This window comes from Astatotilapia calliptera, chromosome 3, assembly GCF_900246225.1.
Source record: "Astatotilapia calliptera chromosome 3, fAstCal1.2, whole genome shotgun sequence".
In the NCBI taxonomy this organism is placed as follows: Eukaryota; Metazoa; Chordata; class Actinopteri; order Cichliformes; family Cichlidae; genus Astatotilapia; species Astatotilapia calliptera.
This window is the reverse complement of record NC_039304.1, coordinates 42735190-42751646: the sequence shown is the minus strand read 5'-3', so window position 1 is coordinate 42751646 and position 16457 is coordinate 42735190. Positions and strand designations below refer to the sequence as shown.

The window sequence follows — 16457 nt, the reverse complement described above, 5'->3', positions numbered from 1 at the left end:
TACTTTAGTCCATGACGCGCTTACCTTCAGGGTCATACGTCACATGAAAACCAAAATAGTTCCAAACGCCAGATCTGAATTAGGGTGGGGAAGGTTCAGTTTGCCATGTTGCAAGGAGAGCTTAACTTCTGTCTCACTAGCTTGCCCTGCGCTCAGTGGATCTGTGTTCGACTACTCCGCCTAGGCTGCACTGTCGAGCGCAGATCCACTGAGCACACAACACAGACAGCATCGTCAGAAGAAAAGTTGATAAAATAAGTTAAAAATTTTGTATTGTTCGATACATATGCGTACCGAACTGAAAGCACTGTATCGAACGGTTCAATATCGATACGAGTATCGTTGCACCCCTAATACATATATATATATATATATATATATATATATATATATATATATACATACATACATACATACATACATACATACATACATACATACATACATGTATTGATGTATGTATTGAGATGTATTTGATATTTGTAAAGTTGTAAAGTGTACAATACTAAAGTTGGCATCGTATCTATTGATCAGGAGAAGGCTTTTGACCGTGTGGACCATGCTTTTTTTTTTTCCACCTTGAAGACCTTTGGTGTTGGGCAGGGGTTTCTGACATGGCTGAAGCTGTTGTTGATGCTTGCTGTGGTGTGAAGGTCGCAGGAGGGTTGAGTTGTTCTGTGGCAGTTCAGAGAGGAATTAGACAGGGTTGCCCTATCTCTGGACATCTTTATAGCATTACTATTGAGCCTTTTCTCTGTAGACTGAAGAGCAAGTTGAGGAGTTTCTCTTTGTCAGATCTGGCTCAGAGCCCTCCTGTTGAAGATGTTCATTTTTTTTATTAAGAATCAAAGGGATGTGCAGGAATTAAAGGAATGTCTGGTTTTATATGAAAAAGCTTCTTCAGCCAGGGTTAATTGGGAAAAGAGTGAGGCCTGTTTGGTGGGGCAGTGGAATTTGGTGAGTATTCCCAAACTTCCTGGGAACCTTCAATGGGGTCAAAGGAGTATTAAAACTCTTGGGGGTTTACTTGGGGAGTGATGACTTTTTGAAGCAGAACTGGGAGGGAGTGCGGGAAAAGGTGGAGGCTAAGTTGTCTAAATGGAACTGGTTGCTCAACTACCTGTCCTACAGGGAAAGAGTTTTAATAGCTAACAATCTAGTTGCCTCATCTTTATGGCACAGATTACTTGTTTTAGTGCCACCACCCGGTCTTCTGGAAGAGTTGCAGCAGCTTCTGTTGAAGTTTGTCTGGTCAGGTCTGCATTGTTTTTGTGCGGCGGCCCTGTATCTTCCTGTAGTGGAGGGGGGACAAGACCTAATAAATGTTTTGTCCAGAACTGCAACCTTTAGACTACAGACGGCATAGAGGCTGCCGTATGGCTGTAGCTACGGCTGACTGACTTCTGTTCAGTTGCTTCTTAGGAGAGCGGGCCGGCTTGGATTGGATAAAGAACTCTTTCTTCTAAAATTGGATAAGGTGGATCTGTCTGGACTTGTACCATTTTACAGCTCGGTGGTTAACACCTGGCGGACACTGAGGGTAGCATGCACTCCTGATCCTAGAACTGGGATGTGGCTTGTTGAGAAGCCGCTGTTTGTTAATGACTTATGTTCAGGCACTATGTTTTTCTTCTGCTACAATAAGGAGCAAGTTTGCGCTCGGCTGGGTGGTACACTTGATCATTCGATCAGAGCTTCCTGACCTGTCCTCCATCTACACCAAGAAGTGCAAGACCAAAGCCAGGAAGATTATGATGGACCTCTCCCATCCTAACAATGGACTCTTCTAACTGTTTACCCTCCCTTAAGGCCAAAACAGTGAGAATGAGGAGGGGCTTCTTCCCCCAGGCTATTCGGACCCTGAACCAGGTGTAGGACTGGACTTTAATACATCACGTCACCGTATGCACTCTGTTTATTTGCACAGTTCTTATAATTGCACAGTTCTTATAATTTATTTTTTTTAAATCATTGTTTGCACGATCTTGTTTACTATGAATTTCTAAATTCAAAATATGACAACTTTTGTAAATTTCCTTACTGTAATTTAATGGTCGGGCATTGCACAGCAATGAGAATTTCACCACACGTCGTACTGTGGTTGTGTGTGTGACAAAATTTGAATTCGAGGAAAGTTGATTTTTTTTTTTTTGGGCCTGTCCTGCTTGGCTCTTTTGCCATCAGAATTATTGTCTAAAGGTGAAGAAAGATGCCCAATGGATTTACTTTACCAAATGGATCATCACAGCCTTGCCGTAATGGTCTATTTGATTGACCTTTTATTATTTATTTTATTTTATTTTCACTTGCTAAATATGGGACAGACTTGACTGGGGAAAAGAGAGGGGAGAAACAAAGAGGGAAAGAAAAACAGTGGGGAAGAAGAAAGGTGATAAAAGGCAAACAACAAAAACCAACAAAATAAGCAGACAAAAAATACATATATCAATCACCTGGATCACCTGTTGAGAAAGAAAGAAGAGAAAACAAGCAGAAGAAAAAAAAGAGCAATATAGTAAACAACATCACAATGATCTATGGGAATATAACAGTAAACACTAAATATTAAACATTACTGTGTTTAATACTGTGTAAGATCGACAGTGCACAGTGTGCTTTGAGGTAGGAGCATAAAAGGGTGTAGTTTGTGTGTGTGTGAGCACCCGTGTGTACACCATGAAGCAGGTAGGGAGGAGATCAAAACTCCAGACATCCAGAGGCCCTCAGAACACAAGAGAACAAGGAAGACCAACAGAGGGGCAGCCGCGCCACTGTCCCAGAAAGAGCTGAGGAGAGTCCCAGATGAGTGTTCACTCAGCAGCCGCGGAGCAGAAGCCAGGGGGGGGTTGGTGACGCGCCCGTGAGCTCCGCCGGGCAGCAAGCCAGTTTATTTTTGCAGTAAAACAACCCCAACCCTTTTCTATTTCACTATAAAGGACTATCCTTGATCATATTTAGGTTTGCTGTATAGCTTTTGTTTTTAAAATTGTTTATTATAAAGAGGTTTATGATACAGGTGGTACCTTTTAAGTAAAAGGCCGTAACCTGGTTTGCTACGGTCACCATATTTCATACAGAGAGGTTTTGGCACTCCAAAGCTGCCAGTATTATACTGTAAATTGAACAAAACCTTCAAAGAGAATTACTGTGAATAGGTGTATAACAAAGACACATTCTTAGACAATGCAATAGGCCATCCAATTAAATAGGTTGGTTTTGAATGTAACATTGAAATGTGTACTGAGCTGAACTGAGGATTGCAAATGTGGAAATGGCTGACTAGATTTGACTGCGGGATTTTCCGTAAACATTCATTAAAAGACACTATATGCATCACATTAAGAGCTTGTCTGATGTTTGTGATTAAAGTGTTTGTTTGCTTGTTATATAATCATGTTCAGGTGCAATTTATTTCATTGGTGAATTAAAGAAGACATGAGGCAGAAAATGTAAAGAATAAACAAAATAAAAACAAATCAAACTAAATGAACAGTAATGTAGGAGGCCAAAACTCAAAAACCTGGGTCCAGGATCATGACAAATGAGTTAAATTGTTAGACAGCGGGTCACGCAGGCAGTTGAGCAATAATCAAAGTCTGGTACAGGACTTTGGATTAAATGGCTAAAGCAATGTTTTGTGCACAAACTCGTAAAAAACAACACGCAACAAATCCTGACAGTAAATGAATCGCACCCTAGTACAGAGGGAGAAAATATGAACAAGCAACCCTGCTGAACTTGAATTTCAGGAAGGAGATGCATTTCAAGGAACCAGGAAGAAAACTATTTAGATATGGGTAAAGTAAACGCCAAAGGTGGTTCATGCCAAGAGGTGGATGGGTTGCACCTGATTCCAAGAAACAGAGACTGATTTATCTTGAGGCTAACAAAGCTACACCTGCCAAATCCAACACGCCCCTCAACTTGTGGAATGTGTGCCACGGCGTGCTTTTGTTATGCTCACATCGTAGCCATCCTTATCTGTTTCCTGAAAGCAGTGTTGCTGAACAGAAGAAGAGCCTGAATGACAAACACTATCTGTCTGGCAAAAGAGTCGTACCTTTATTGGCTGCACGGGTCCGTTATAGCCATCTCACTTTCTCCTCCTCTCATTGAACTGTCGTGAAGAAACCAATAGTTCCTGGAAACTGTATTGGAGAAATGGTAAATTTTGTAAATTTCCTTACTGTAATTTAATGGTCGGGCATTGCACAGCAATGAGAATTTCACCACGTCGTACTGTGTATGGTTGTGTGTGTGACAAATAAAATTTGAATTCGAGGAAAGTTGATTTTTGCAGTAAAACAACCCCAACCCTTTTCTATTTCACTATAAAGGACTATCCTTGATCACATTTAGGTTTGCTGTATAGCTTTTGTTTTTAAAATTGTTTATTATAAAGAGGTTTATGATACAGGTGGTACTTTTTAAGTAAAAGGCCATAACCTGGTTTGTTACGGTCACCATATTTCATACAGAGAGGTTTTGGCACTCCAAAGCTGCCAGTATTATACTGTAAATTGAACGAAACCTTCAAAGAGAATTACTGTGAATAGGTGTATAACACATCAGTTTTGTCTCGTAATGTATTTTGAACAAGGGAGTTGTAAATTGTTAAATTTACGGTTGACAAAAAAAACCCTAGAATAATGTTGCATACATAGTGACCATATTAGAAACTGTTGAAAATTCAACATTTGAAACAATGTTGTGTATGGTTCTTCTCTTATCTGCTTCGCTACAAAATGTTATTTAACTTATTTTAGAAAGTTCTGCTCTGCACGAACGCAGCATTCCTGAAAGTTAAATAACTACAGTCCACTGGAAAATGGTGGATTGAATTAAAATCAGTGATTATTCATTTTGAATTATTCTTATACAATGCAATAGGCCATCCAACCAACTGACCTACATATATGAATAATTGTCCTGAGTGTGTGTGTGCGTTAGTGTTGGACTGTGAGCTGTGTGCTGTTCCTGCTCTTCACTCTTTCTAGCAGCTTCTGTCCTTTAAAGGTTTGTCAGCTGCAGTGAATCTACAACAACAGCAGGAGATGTTTCTGGAGTCTAAACGCTCACAGATCCCACTTTGGGACTAACCTTAAACAACATGTTGTCATGGTGATAGTCTGCACATCCATTGGTTAGTGTAGTTGTGTGTGTGCAGAGTAAGAAGATGCTTCAGACAGAGATGTACACAGCTCAAAGCTATTTGCCTGATTTGTGGGAAGTGGATTTGATAAAGGACCTCAGTGAATGGTGTTGAAATTGTGTTAAAATTATTGTGTGAAATTTGCTGAGAAGCCGAGTTGAAAGAGTTGATGGTGTGCTGATTAGCTGTGTTAAATTGTGGTGAACTTTTTGAAGTCTTTTTTTAAGTTTGAAGTCTTTTTAATGTGTTGAAGTTGGTGGCTTTGATGAATTGTGTTACTGTGTGCTGAAGAAAATATGACAAAAGAGCTTTGCTGATTTTGCTGAAGATTTTTTCTTGAATAATTTTGGTCATGGTTGCTGTCTTTTAAGGAAAGTGAGAGTGAATATTACTGTTTTGTGGTTGTAGGTTGTGACAGGTGCCGTAATATTTCATGAGGAGTTTTATTGAGAGAATTGCTATAAAAAGAAGGCTGTTGATTTTGTGCTCATCATATAATTGCAAAGGAATAATTGTGTGAGTCATGTTTGATATTTTAATTTGGTTTAAAAAAGGCAGAAGTGTGTGGTTTATTTTTGATATTTTACTCAGTGTGGAGAAAACAGTGGGGTGTGGGTTGATTTATTTCTTCTCCACATTTAGTGTGAAGAAGCGCCTGTGCAGGTGGTTTATTTCTATTTTAAGCATTGCAAATAGTTGATAGAGTGATTGAGAGAGCGAACTTTCGTTGGTTTGGCCTGTTTAATTTGTTGAAGTGGATATAAGTTTGTGAGAGTGTAGTGGAAATAGAAAGCTGAGCGTGGGTGAGAGAGAGTGGTAAGTGCAGGTGTAGAGTGGGTGCTACAGAGAACAGAGAAAGTGACTGACTGACTGCAAAGAGGGAAGTACAGCAGGGGAACCCAGAGGGAGGAGTTCAACAGCAGCCATTTTGTGAGGGTAAGGGAGAATTCAAAATGGCTGACAGCGCAAGGGTGATATCTAGTGGAGAGAAGAGAAGCGACTAAATGAGCAAGTGGAACAGTTGAAAAAGGCCATTAAAATGACATCAAAGGGAACGCAAAAGGAGATCAACCGAGAATGCCAGGACCTAGAACAGGAGATAAAGAAATTATGTGAGAGCCAAGGAAAGACTTTAGAAGACAAAGTACCTCTACAGCTGATCTTTTAACTGGATTATTCATCCAGATAGTGATGGCCAAATGAAGCTTTCTGAAGCTTGTATTGAAAAACGGTTCATTACTCGAAGCTTTTCAACACAGTCCTCTCCGGTGACATCTGGTGGTGAAAATTTTGAAGAGCAGCTTGAATCTGCAAAATAAAACGGACTGCTCAATCATCGCTGCTCACTCAAGAGTGGAGTTCTCTCTGATATTGGGCCACCGTTCCGTTGCTTTGAACATGTAATTGGTTTTGTTTCACGATTGGGGGGCTGAAAAAAATGTAATGCGTATTTGCGTAATACATTTTGATCAATAAACTTTCCCTATTTAAACATGCACTATGGTGTGGCCTTTCTCTGCTCATAACTCCTTGATGTTGGTAAATACAATAAGTGAGCAATATATATAATATACATATGATAACGCACAGCACATTATGGAGTATGCCCCTGCTGTGAAGTCCTGCCTCCATCTACTTGTCATTTAATCACAGCTGGACAGGTTCATACAAAATATTAGATGAGGCCAATTGTCCTATACATATTTTTGACCTAGGGGTGGGATTGATTGTGAACTGGAAAGGGAAAATTCTTAGGAAGCTGAGTACGGCTGCATCGTTACTGATTTGTAAAATCATTTTGATTCGATACAGGATCCGATTCAATTTGATTGGAATCTGGAAAGTTTTGCCTCAGTCAGAAATATTACAATTCTGATCATGTATCAGTATATATCCATAATTTCGTATCTATTAAAAGAAAGCTGACACATGTGAGCCTTAATTAGAGATGTAAACAGAGAGTTATGAAAGCTGCAGCTGCAGAAGCCAGCGAAGAAAAAAGAGGCAAACACAGCGCGGACCTGACGACACACCAAAATCGGATTCTGGCGCATCGGGTCCGCGCTCTGTGTTTACGTTTGTATGCAGAATCCGTAAACCTGCTCCCAGTTACTGTTTTAGCTGCATGGTGTTTGACGACATGTTGTGAGGTTTAACCTGAGATGCTGGCGTTTCAGGCATAATAACGTTAATTTACAAATCGACGCAGGATTGTAATGAATCAATATCACTTTATTCAATTTAGCATGGATTGTAATCAGAAAAGCGATAATCAAAACCCACCCCTAATCAAGAACTTGCAAAGTAAAAACATGCTCTATGTCAGGTAGCCCTTTTGTTATTTACAGTTAAAAAGAGGATTAGTGTTACTGTGCGCTGGCTGAGTCTGTTTCTTTTCTTAGAAATAGTTTCTCCTGCCCTGGAGAAAATCCACTTGCATGGAACAGAAGAGGCTGTGGAGGGAAGGAACCACACTGCAAGTTGGTAGATATGCAGGTATTCCTGGGTCCTGCAGACTATCACCTAAAAACAATAAACAAAATGATTTTCTAAACTGTAGCAATGTAATGTACGTATAGTGTCAAATACATTTTTGTAGTCTTCATCAGCTTTAATTCACATGGAAGTGTTCCTGAAGTCATATGCTGTAATGGCATTTCCATTATGAAAACATGATTTTGGACATTTCAGGTGTTTCACTTCGGCAGATAAAATGAATTGAGCAAAATCAACTCAAAATATTCCCACACGCCAGAACGTCCTCTCTTCCTCGCTGGCTCCATATCTGTCAGTGGAATGATCACCTCTTCGCTCTCTGTCACCCTCAACACACTCCACGAATCCCGTGGATGATTCACTTCCTTATATCCGTTTGAATCAGGTACCGAAGCAGTTACGTGCGTAATGAAGCTTCGGACGTCACTGGTCACGTGACTTTTGCCAAACGAAGCAAGCCTCGACACAGTGCTTCTGAACCAGTGTGTTGTTTTTTTTGACACACGCTCCGGAGCGCCAGCTTCAAGCGGGCCATCACTACATCCAGAATTGCTGTGCGTTGCTGACCTACAGCAGACAAGAGCTTCTGGACATCTGGACTCATAACTCCAACAGTTTTATCGCTGATCTCCGACTCATCCCAGAGATCTCCAGAACACCGGAAGCTGCCCACTCTCCCCGGCTGTGCAGAAATGCATGCAGACGGCGCCGAGAACATAAACAAAAGGCGAGGTAGGCACGGCCCAGATAGCAAGGAGACATTGAACAGATGTTGATTTTCCATCTGAACCATCAGAATCCTCAGGATTGAAATGTCAACACAAAACCAAAGTTGAAACAACATTGAAATACTGATGAAACCTGACACTGACATTGAAATAACATTGATTCACTGTTGTTCTGTCATCGTTGATTGTTGATCTATTTATAGTTGACAAGGTGACAACAATCACGTTGAAAAACCATCGATTTATGGTTGAACGGGAAATTAAAGCTGCTACCACTTGGACTATTCCATAGTCCAGCGGGAAATTCCATTTAAGCTCAGCAGAGTTGACCGGACATTTTGTCAGAACAAAATATATATTTACAATGCTTTTTTTTTGTGGGGTTTTTTTTTTTGTTTGTTTGTTTTGTTTTGTTTTTTTAGCAAATTGTTGCAGTGATTTTGATGCGTTTCTTTGAATTTGAATCTCGGCTGTATCAGGTAAGAATGTAAGAATTTAGTTATACGTTATTTGACGGTCGACATATGTATGAAGGAGAAAAGTATAAATTTCACAGAAAACACCAACGCTGAAAAAAGAAAATGTTTTCATGACATACATTCATGTCTTTCCGTTATAAAGCTACAAAGGTGCTTTTGTTAGCCCTGCCGTCGGCTTGCCCACTGTGTACCCCGACTCTCGCTCTATGGCTCCTGTATGCAGAGTTAAATCCCTCAAACGATTTACAAATGTATGCAATATGATCCAGAAACGTAAAGTTGCCTTTACGGATGTGTCTACGGATGTGTACAATGCTTGTGTTAAATTTGAAGATTTGACCGCGAAAGAGTCACCTGAGACCGAATGACCACATGACATGCCCACGTGATTTTCCGTGACTTTAATAATGAATGTTGGTTTTGTAACGGTTTTGTAACCAATGTAACGAATAAATTCTTTACAAATCCTACCATGTGAATTCATGGATTTTTTTTTTTCACATTCTGTCTCTCACAGTTGAAGTGTACCTCTGGTGCAAATTACTGACCTCTGTCATCATTTTAGGTGGGGGAACTTGCACAATCGGTGGCTGACTAAATACTTTTTTGCCCCACTGTATATGTTAGCAATAATATAGATGAAGGAAAAAAATGTCCATCCCGGTTTTCCCTCCAAGGCACGAGCGATAAGCAGAGTTCTGTCCTTTCCTTCTAAGATTCCTAATTATTTAAAGTAACACTCAGGTATGCCATTCAGCTGGGTTAGTTACGACGTCGGGAGCAGCTTGGGAGAACAAGGAAACACAGACTGCTTCAGGTTGTCTTCCCAAATCGACTCAAAGGTTTATTTAGTACATAACAGCTTATATAGAGGAAAAAAAGGTTCGTGTGTCAGCAAGTTCTCAGTTCAAACCGGTACAGACCAAATAAGGAAACGTCTTCCTGCCTTGTGAGCAAAGAAGTATCCTGTGTGTAGTTTATCAGTTCAGCTACAATTTATGATCATCCCAGCAAAATACACTCCTAGACATAGAATACAGAGTTCTTTCATTAGTGAATTCTGAAACAAACCACCTGGCCTTTAACGAGCCTTTTTCTAAGAGATAAAGAAGGGAGGATGGGAGTAAGGAAGTGGTCTCGTCTCTGTGGTATTTTCGACCTTGGGGTACCAGCCTGTGATTCTTACACATCAATTCTTGGGTCAGAGAGAAAGAGAAAAACAACTATTAAATGGGCCTTATTGAGTAACTCTTTTCTGTATAATATCACAATAAAACAATATCCTGTAAATGCTACCATGGTATCAAAATATCACAACAGTTCCCTCCTTTTATCATGAAATGATAACATAGTATAAAGACAGAATGTAATAACATAATATAAAGACAAATCATAAACATAAAACAAATCATAAATGTAACTGGTCCTTCGAGCAAGCTTAATATCAAAAATTCTGAGAGCATATACATGGTATCACACAACAGACAATAATCATCAAAAACATGCTGCAACGGTTACAAAGGCTACAATTAGTTCCTTCCATTTTCCAAACGTGTCCTGTAGCCACTTGTCTAGCCACTGACCGTGGCCTGTATTGGCAATTAGTTCTATCTGCAATGCTTCAAGTCTATTCATAGCTTGTGTGAATGAACCGTTAGGAGCGGTGTTATTGGGAATGAAAGTACAGCATACATCAACGGTCACTAGACCACAGGTACCGGTCCAATTAACAGGTAAAGCTAATCTAAGGGTATTATTGCACAACCAATAAGCGTTAGGGATTGCTCTAGTTAGGCGCGTGACCATGTGTGATTTAACTAACTCCCCCCAGTCAGTATCATTTAATACACCCTCTGGGGGAACAATGATCGATTCTCTGCTCGAACTTGAACTGTGTGTGTGTTCCTCCAGATATGATACAACTTCAGCCACAGAGACAGCTAGCCATGTCTCATTACAGCGTGCACCTGGGGAGTCAGAGAAAAATGTGTAGTTATCCTTTGTATAATCTATGTGTGTGTCTGGGCCAGTTAACTTTAGTCTGCGCAGACATATCATACTAGTATTAAAATGGAAAGGGATCTGTCCTAAGGGCAGTGAGGGTTTTAACCTATTCTTAGGGCGTTTCATTGGGGCGCAGGTCCCTGCGGTGTCAGTAGATAACTTCAATAATTTGCCTAATGGAGTCTCAGGGTTAGTTGGTGTGTGTGTGTGTCTAAGTAAGCAGTCGAGAGGGCTCAGAGTCAACTGTAAAGTGTCTTTAAAGAGAGCATTATCTCCACCGATTTTCTCTAGTCCCTCAGTGAGGGGGAAACCGGATATGGGGTATCCTACTATTACCTGTTCTGGATTAGCCTTTGAACAGACATAACAGTTACTGTTTCCTAAATCACGAGCGGCTGTTCTGGCATTTTCATACCAGGCGTTAGCTCCTGCTCTATGGGGTGCATAAAATGGTTTATTAGTGGCGTCTATGTTGTCATTTACTGATTTTAGGGAACGTGAGGAGTGCATTAAGTAGGTGTCTTGCAAAATAGAGCATGAGGTATAGTCAGCAAAATACGACCTGCAGAAATGTGAACATGATTGCAGTTTACAATACAAAATAGCAAAGAGAAATCCTAAGGTTAATGCGATAGATATGATAGATAACCTAAATATATAAGAAAAACAGTTCTTCAGTCGTCTCCTGGCCTGGTCCCAGGTTCGAGAGACACAGAATAAGCGTCGTGTGATGACAATGGGCATTTAATTTTCTCCATTATCAGGATGGAGTGAGTCTGGCTTTATCAGGTTAGACATCATGTGGTACTTCCGGCTTTCTGTTCCTGCTGGATGTTTGAGTACCTTGTTGTTGTTCTTTCAGGCGTTGTGTGTTAATCAGTGATTGTGTGTGTGTATGTACATTGGATCCTGGCGCTGGCTCGCCGGAGATGTCGTCTACCCGTGTGTTTATTTGCTCTGGTTCCGGGCGTTGGCCCGCCGGAGATGTCATCTGCTTGATCCGACGCCTGAGATGGTCCGATTGGGCTGGTCTTAACCCTGCTGGCATGAATCCACTGAGGTTGTCCGTCTGTGAGGATGCTGGTTCTTCGTCACTGCCAGTACAGTCTGGGGCTGGAACACGCGCGGCCTCCCAGAGTGTCCTTGGTTTTAGTGACTTCTCCAACACGCATCTCCTTGTCTCCACTTGTGGAACCGTGGAGGGGAAAGGCTGAGAGAGACAAACTTTCTGATAGTTATTATTCAGTTTTTCTACCAGGTTGTGAACATCAGTGGACAATGCAATATACATCACCTTCTACTAGCGGTGCCCCTCTGGAAGCTGACCATGGTGTTGGAAATAGTCTTATTTCAAATGGAAATAATTTGGTTACTGCAGATGGAGTCATAATGTATGAAATGGAAAATCTGGTTGTGGTAAATGCTGATGTTTTGCTTTTGAGCTACCTACATTAGTTCGCGCACATGTTAGACAGGTTGCTAATATGCTTTTTACTGCATGTGATGTTTTCTCAATTACAAATCTTGATTTTATTGCCCCTATTACCCCTCTTTGTCCGACATGACTCACACGTGAAAATGTCGGACAAGGACTGGCAGTAGGGAATATGGGAGGGCAATCAAACCCTTAAGATTTTGTATAAGCCATCTCTGTCATCTAAGGTACAGTCATTATTCTCCCAATAGGTGTAATCACATGCAGAGGCTTGCTCTTGTATGAATTTTAAATCAACATTTGTGTCTAAATAGTCTGGGAGTGTAACAAGTGGCAGCTGTAGGGGCACAGATAATACTTCCTGTGGAGGTGGGAGCTGTGATGCAGCTGCAGCCTTGGCTGTCACGTCTGCTAAGGCATTACCTGTTGCTTCGTCTGTGTCAGCTGTACTGTGTCCTTTCGTTTTTACAACTGCAACGGCCGATGGCAGCTGTATAGCCTGAAAAAGTCTTTGAACAAAATCAGAATTTAGCAATTTATTTTACATCAGCAGATCTAAATCCTCTTTGTCTCCACAATGTGCCAAAGTCATGCACAACGCCAAATGCATAGCGGCTGTCTGTGTAAATCGTCACATGCTTATCCAAATGGAGCTCACAGGCGCGTATTAAAGCCATGAGCTCTGCTTTTTGTGCTGAGTGAAATGGTAATGAGTGAGCCTCTAGTATGATGTCAGGCAATGTCACCACTGAATAGCCACAAAGAAATGAGTTGTCATTCGGCCTTGAACAGGACCCGTCCACATAAACCGTGGCTGAGTCTGGGATAGGTGTTTGCTCTAAATCTGGACGTGGTGCTGTGGATTCCTGTATATGCGTCATGCAGTCATGATCGTCAAGCCTGTCTGAGCCATCCTGTCGGTCAGAAGAACACAGCATAGGATCAATAAATGTGCTGGCGAATTGGGTGTGCTGCTCGCTTTTATAGTGAGATTTGCATATGTTGTGTAGTTATGTTTGCTAGAATGGTCGTGACCTGGTGATTGGTGTGTAGAATAGTGTCATGTGAGAGTGTGAGCGTCTCGCAGTCCCTTATCATGATAGAGCAAGCTGCTACTGCCCTCAGGCAGGCCGGCATTCCTGAACAATTCAGGTAGCACCTTTGAGTGGTGGAGGTCAGCAATCCCTTTAATGCATTGAAAGAGGCAGTCATTTCTGTGGACCACAGTATTCGAGGAGGCTTGTCTTTTTTACAACAGTCACGCAGAATGTGGTCATGAAAAGAACAGTCTGGTATCCACTGTCTGCAATAGTTCACCATGCCCAGGAAGGACAACATTTCCTTCTGTGTAGTGGGACGAGGGACGGAGGTCACAGCTTTGACCCTGTCTGCAGTCATGGAACGTTTTCCGTGAGACAGTGTGAATCCCAAATATTGAACAGAAGTCTGACAGTACTGCATTTTCTTTGCTGATGCTTTGTGGCCAGTCTTTTGGAGGTGCTGGAGAAGCATGTGTGTAGCAGTTTGACATAGTTTTTCACTTTCAGCACAGAGGAGGAGGTCATCCACATGTGGATCAGGGTGCAGCCCTGGAGGAGTGAAGCACCATTGAGAAAGCAGCAGAGCTGTCTATCATGCCTTGGGGCAAACGAGTCCAAGTGTACTGCTTATTTCTATGTGTGAATGCAAATAACGGCTGTGTGTCTTCATGCACAGGTACTGAGAAAAAGGAGCGGAGCATAAATCCACCACGGTAAAATGTGTATGCAATGCATGTCAATATGCTGTGAACATCTGAAACGAGAGGTGGCAGAGGAATGTTGACTGCATTAATTTGCCTTAAGTCTTGTATGAAACGCCATACGCCAGGTTTGTTAGGCTTTGGCACAGGATTGACAGGAGTGTGGGCTTTATTACTCCTGTAGTCAATAAATCTCCTATCATGACATCTAGGGCTGCGGCTTTTTCCGTGGAAATGGGATGTTGCTTGACATATACTGGCTTGTTGTGTTTTAATAGGTGTACGTGATAAAGTGTACAGTCAATAAATCCTATATCATTCTCACTTTTAGACCACAATGTCATATTCTGGTATTCAGCTGGCAACGTAAGTGCAGAAATAGTACAGTCGATAGGGTAGGTTAGATCTATGTGACGACATGGTGTAGTTATGTCATAAACTACGTCTGAGTTATGTGACAAAATCACTGTTTGACCTTAGAGAAACAAAAGTGTGGCTCCCAGTCATGGGATTACCTGGTAGTGGCGTCTGTACACGTTTTTTTTGGCACAGTGTGTGACATAGAGTACCGGACAAAAAGGATGTTGAGTTCATTCTCTGCTGAGGGTCCAGCTGACACAGAGGATGTTCCTTCTCCATCATGTCGGTACATAGGGCAGAGAAAACATAACTGTTATCAGTGTCAGCAAACATTTCACCCTTTATGTTAAATGAAATACACAAATTCATTTTTGCTCTGGGTGTCTGCGGCTGCTGGAAAACTGAGCCAAATTTGCACCTGTGGGGCCATTATTGCATGCTTCCCTTTGTTGCCAGTTACCTTGTCTGGAAGAGCTCCGCTGACGCCTAGTGGCAGGAACTTGTACTGCGTTCTGTGGTCGAGGCGCGTGTGCCCTGTTGGTGGCTGCAAAGCGACATTCTCTGGACCAGTGTCCTACCATTCCACAGCAAAAACACACATCTCTACTTTTATCCTTCCGTCCTCTGAAACTTCCTTGCTGTGCTGGAGCGGGTAATCCTGCATACATTAGTTTCTCACTTTCCTCTGAGCCTTCTACATCAAAATTCACCTTTATCTTAACACTTTTAGCTTTCGTGGTAGTATCTGCACTGGCCTTCAGTTTTACTGACCTGTTTTCTGGCGATAATCGTTCGGGATAGGGCTCCGGAAATAAATTAGAATGCATTGAACTTACAGTCCGTAAGTTGTAAACAAAGTCAGTCACATAAGCACTTCCGCATGTTCTGGATACGTGATCATGGACGTCTTCACCGATTCGCGGACGTGGGTTACACGTAACCGGAAATGGGAGTTGTACTGAGCCGTTATTTGAGACTTTATTTTGTATTTTATTAATTTTTGGTTTTACAGGTACTTTAGATTTTTTATCGGACCTGTCTGTGGTCTTTGAATTATTCTGACCCATGTTCAGTGATTTCCAGAGGGGTTTACACGCTAGGAGGATTTAGGTTAGTATTTTCGATGCGGCACAGCTGAGGTCACTTTAAATTTATTGCTAGCAATTTTTGTTTGGGTGAGCAACTCTCACTTAACGAGCAACTTCTCGCTTAACAAAACAACAGGCAACTCCCTGTGTCTTTCTGCTTTTAATTTACTGCTTTTAACCCTTGAGACCCGTGTTTTTTTTGTTTTTTGTTTTTTTTTTCAAAAGAAAAATTAAACAATTAATTATTATTATTATTATTATTTTTTTTTTTTTTTACGTATAAATGTGTTGTGTCTTTCCACTTGATTATAACTGATTTATTTATAACATTTTATATAAAAGAAAAACGAGAAGCACATTAATTCATAGTAATTTAACATAAAATTGTTTGATAGTGTTAATTTGGAAAGCCACAACTCTAGCGGGTCCACCAACACCACACAAGGGTTAATTTACTTTATTCGGGGACTGAGGAAGTCGTCAGTGTATCTCTCTGGATCACTAAGTGAAACTTCGTCAGCATATCCCGTTTTTTTTATGGATCGATCACTGAGAGAGGTATAATACGGTCTTTATATAAATATGAAAGACGCATATTTACCTTCTGTCAGTCAATCCCACTTCTGACGCCAAATTGAAGGAAAAAAATGTCCATCCCGGTTTTCCCTCCAAGGCACGAGCGATAAGCAGAGTTCTGTCCTTTCCTTCTAAGATTCCTAATTATTTAAAGTAACACTCAGGTATGCCATTCAGCTGGGTTAGTTACGACGTCGGGAGCAGCTTGGGAGAACAAGGAAACACAGACTGCTTCAGGTTGTCTTCCCAAATCGACTCAAAGGTTTATTTAGTACATAACAGCTTATATAAAAGAAAAAAAGGTTCGTGTGTCAGCAAGTTCTCAGTTCAAACCGGTACAGACCAAATAAGGAAACGTCTTCCTGCCTTGTGAGCAAAGAAGTATCCTGTGTGTAGTT

The 16457-nt window shown here is 41.2% G+C and overlaps 1 protein-coding gene across 1 annotated transcript in view; it reads left to right on the top strand.

Moving 5' to 3' along the window:
• LOC113019580 (NACHT, LRR and PYD domains-containing protein 3-like) overlaps positions 1 to 16457 on the top strand; it is a 237521-nt gene that overhangs the window by 64872 nt on the left and 156192 nt on the right. The window lies entirely within an intron of this gene.